We start from the raw sequence: 5,288 nt of genomic DNA on the forward strand, positions 1-5,288 counted from the left end.
AAAGATTTTACCTGCATTGGCTAATTTTTTTCTGTTTGATCGGCTTGATGTTCTTGGTTCTTTTAAATTGTGGTAAGTCTAATCTTTACTTTTTATTCATTATTTATTCATTATTATTCTTCTCCTGTTACTTTTTACTTTATTTCTTAAGTTTTAACTAAAGACTGAAGTGAAGATGGCTGCTTTCTTGAAATGTACATCATATAAACAGATACCATTTGCAAGCACACACACACACACACACACACACACACACGTATAATAATATTATATCATCATCCATCGTGCTTGCAATCTTGAGCACGTTGCCGGGCAGCTGTCTCCATGTCCTATAACGACCGTCTGCGGTGCGCGTTGCTTTTAAAATAACTTTTGGTCACTCTTAGGTTATTTAAATGGAAGGCAATTTTTTCACTGTAACAAGTGAAACAATTGCGCAGCAATAGTTTCACAGTAATGTTTTTTTTTTTATCAAAAAGAGCAGTATAGATAGTATGCGCTTGGCTAAGAAGCTCATAACATTGCCATCCGGAAGTATAGATCGTATGCAGATGACGTCACTCAGGCCTTTGTTATTGTTTTTGCCATCCGCGTTTGTGAGTTGTTCTCACTAAACTGTATTAACCAGACTATAAAAGTTCATGGTTACACAGAGTTTATGTGTTGGTCCGTTATACTTCCGGATGGCAATGTTGTGAACTCCTTGGCCAAGCGCATTCTATCTATAACGGACCAACACACAAAACGGTGTGTATCCATGAACGTTTATAGTCGGGTTTATACAGTTCAGTGAGCATTAGTCATAAACGCGGATGGCAAAAAACAATAACAAAGACCTGAGTGACGTCATCTGCATACTATCTATAAGAATGGTGTTTTTCATAACTTTAATGTTAACTTCAACGCACATACTGCCTCCTCTTCCGCCTATATAATTAATCAGAGTTATCGTTCGTAGATAAGTTTGTTGCACAGAAAGAAGTCGGTGGTTTGTTGTGAAAAGTGTGAAAAGTGGTTCTGTTCTTTCGCATCATTCGATGTCTGTGAAACTTGAAGATTATTTCGTTTAATTCAGATATTTTATGTAGATCTAGATTAATCTTAATTATTGTTGGGTCAAATTTTGTCGGCAACTCCCACTGAATATAAATAATCAGACGGAAATAGATTTATTATTATTATTATTATTATTATTATTATTATTATTATTATTATTATTATTATTATTATTATTATTATTATTATTATTATTATTATTATTATTATTATTATTATTATTATTATTATTATTATTATTATTATTATTAGTAATAATGATAATAATACTTATAATGATAACGATGATAATAATAATAACAATAATAATAATAATAATAATAATAATAATAATAATAATAATAATAATAATAATAATAATAATAATAATAATAATAATGATAACAATAATAATAATGATAATAATAATAATAATAATAATAATAATAATAATAATAATAATAATAATAATAATAACAACAACAATATTGATAATAATAATAATAATAATAATAATAATAATAATAACAATAATAATAATAATAATAATAATAATAATAATAATAATAATAATAATAAAAACAATAATAATAATAATAATAATAATAATAATAATAATAATAATAATAATAAGTTCCAATCTCATTAGAAGTGTATTTTCTAGTCTAAATAAATGCTTTTCGTCAATGAGGATAATCAATCCTTGCTGTTTTATGTCCCGTAATCATATGCATTCTGCATGCCACGAAAATAGTTATGATTTAATCTGTAATATTTAAAATTGAGATTTTTTATTTAGCGCAATATCACTAAATGTGCTCAAAGCGCTTTACAAGAGGCCCCTGGCCAACAGCAACATATAACATGTAGGACGAGACATGACGCCAGTCATGCGATATTACAATTTTGGGGGACAGAGACAACGCTGTTAACGGCCAGGTACTCATTTTACACCTGAGTACGGTGAGAGAATGTGAGTAAAGAGCCTTTTCCAATGACTCAACTATGAGCCGAGCGAGGCTCGAACTCAAGACCTTCCGATACGAAAGCGAGTGTCATATCACTTGACTACATAACCGCACGAATATGAACCCTATTCTTTGATAGCTATTCACTCTGAAGGATTGGTTACGCACTTCCTATGAGTTTTGATACGGAAGAGAGGATGATGTGACGTAACGACTTCTCTTCATGTTATTCATTTAAATCAATCGATATTTGAAGGACAAGTTTTCTGGATACATGTTTAAATAGATTTTTCCAGAGTGCGGCAGTGAACAGATTAACATTCCAAGGCACTTTCATGTGATCGCTTGAAACAAGTAACTACATTATTTTCGACATCATGTTTGTGAAGCTACTCCGCGAGACCATTACATATTGAGCTTATTTATAGGACAATCCGAATTAAATTTTAACAAATCGCTTCATAATAAGCTTCACGAAAACTGCAATACTAAATGTGCTTGTCGAGACATGACTATTATAACAGAGACAACGCTGTCTCCGAAGAGGTACTCATTTACATCTGAGTAGGCGGTGATAATGTGAGTAAAGACTTTTTTCAAAATACTTCTCTTTGCACCACGGACAACCGCACTCGAATCAGGGAGCCAAGATTTCGTAGTTGAGCCTCTCAAAACCACAGAACCTTAAAAGTTTAGTTGTGACAGTGCCAACTCAAACCATGTGGTAGCTCTTACTCATTGGAGGGGAGGGGGGGGGGGGGGTGTCTCCTCTCGATAATAATACTGCACCTGGATATATTCTTTTACAGTCTAGTAGAGATAACCGTTGAACCTCTTTTATGCAGTCTTCCTCCATCCCGAAATTGTTAGTCCATTCCATAGTCAGGGAGATCTAGTTAACAATTTGTTAGGTTATCACTTTCATCACAACTTATTTCTGGTTCTAGGTTGAGATGTATATGACACCGTAGGTTATTTCTGTAGAGCTTTATATGTGTTCTCTACTTTAGCTTGTCTCTCTTTACTCACGTATGTCTCATGTGCTTGCATGATGTAAAAGTCTTGCAAGCATGTTTGAAGACTTATGAAAAACAAAACACAATAAAGCGTACACTCGTAATTATCTTGACATTTCTTGTTACGTGATAACAGGAATGAATATACAAGTGGATTATCTGGAGTTTTAAACAAATCTCTGGTTTCCTTGTGCATCAAACAGCACGAGAATCTACTTAGGTGGAAATCAGTTCATGGCCATGTGAAACAATCAGTGTAAGTGTGCAGGAACAAAGAGGACATCCGATTTGGGTCGGATGATTTGAAAACTGATTCCATTAAACCAAACAAGGGAAAAAAAGAATTATTAGCAAATTTAACCTCATCAATGAGCTACAATGATGTTCACTCCAATTTTATTTTCCATCAGCAGGTCAAACAAAATAACAACCAATGTAACTATTCTTCAACTGGCTTGTGTAGTCAATACCAGGTGAATTGTATGTCAGACGTCCAGTTAATGGGTCAAATCGGGATCCAAATTAAAATCTACTATGTCACACACATTATGAGAAATCAAAGAGTGCTCGGCATCACATTTGATCTTATGCACATTATCGTGCTGCGATCGATCCAAGGGACGTAATCGTGTATTTTTCCTCATGAATCATATTTCTAGGATAATGTCCCTTGTATGACTGCCTGTCAAATGATCATTCCCCATGTGATTAAAGTACTGAAGCACAACGTCTCTTGTAGGAAATGAAGTGAATAAAGAAGTATCAGAAGACAAAAGGGAATGTAAATATTTGCGGTGATTGGGAGTTAAACCCATTACCAAATTGATACGGCATCTCCACCTGGGCAAGAGAGGGACGCTCTCAAATCGACGATGTCCACACTCCAAACATTGTATCAAACATTGCAATATCTCTTGGCTCTTTCTTGCAAATTTTTAAGGTTTTAAGATTTTTAAAGCATTTTGGAAGTTTATTGGCAAGGTAGTTAAGCTATGAGTTAAATAATTATCTAAATATAGATATTACCATAAAGACAATTGAGACATTGAGTACGCTCCTGTATAGGTTGAATATTAATTCACAAAAGTGAATGGAGTAGGCACCTATGTTTATCTTTTATAAAGGTAATTAATATCTTTAAGGTGATAAATCAACGTATTCTTTAAGACTCGACTTAAATACAACACAAGATGGGGCAACCAAATTATCGTCATTCAAAAATGACCTTTAAAAAATAGAATTTGCAAATATTTGAAAATACGAGTTCTAAATAAAGTCTGAATCTAAATCGGAAACTGAATGTTGCTCGAAGTCGACTCAATTCTGAGTATTTGTATTAGAGGGCGGACAGGTTGAGTGTGACAGCCATTGTTGGTGTTTAGGCTGAAGAATCTGCGTTTGAATGTTTTTAATTTTGATCTGATTCGGGAAGAGCGTACCAGTCTTTGGTAGTGCGGGGTGCAAATAATCATTTGAAGATGTTTGAGTTTATAGATTGGTGTTTTAGTGTTTTTGAGTGGGTTTTTTTACTTCGGATGCGTGTATTTCGTTGTAAGTCTAGTTGTTCTGGTAAGATGGCTGTCATTTTGTTTGTAATTTTGAACATGAGAATATGTGAATGAGTCATTATTATTTGACAAAAACGTCATCTTCTATTACGTCAAGTACGCATCAGACCATTTCAAGCTGATAAACGACCATTTTTATTGACGGACAAAAGGAAAAACAAATGGTATGGGTACAACAACACATCAATTGGATTTTGAAAAAGTGGCATTGAGTGAATTTTATATATAAGGATATTTTTGGAATTGAAACGCTAACGCCATGGCATAATAGGAAAATTGAAATTTTCTTATTATTCTGTGGTGATGTTGGCTACTTGAATGTGCCCATAATAGTTCAATTTTCTCATTTTAACTTCTGCCAACAGTTTTCTTGACCTTTGGCCTGCAGCATTTAGATCCGGAATGTTTTATTTCTTTCTGGTCTATGGTACTCTCACATTTCTGCGGTACACGCAAATCTCAAGGGCATCAATTTACTTTCCATCTCCTTCGTTATGGTCCATGTTTCACAAGCATACAGGAATGTGGATCAAACGCATGTTTGTTTTTGTTGGTATTATTAAGCCAGTTCGGATTTTTCCCATTTTCAACATTATATGTGTTAGTCCTTAAATCTGCTTTTGTCTTCTATGTCAGGTCAGGTTGAGCGGCTATGTGGTCTAGTGGTATTACACCTTCCTTCGGATCGGAAGGTTCTGGTT

This window comes from Berghia stephanieae, chromosome 2, assembly GCF_034508935.2.
Source record: "Berghia stephanieae isolate SIO BIC M18660-M18661 chromosome 2, UCSD_Bste_1.3, whole genome shotgun sequence".
NCBI classification, from domain to species: domain Eukaryota; kingdom Metazoa; phylum Mollusca; class Gastropoda; order Nudibranchia; family Aeolidiidae; genus Berghia; species Berghia stephanieae.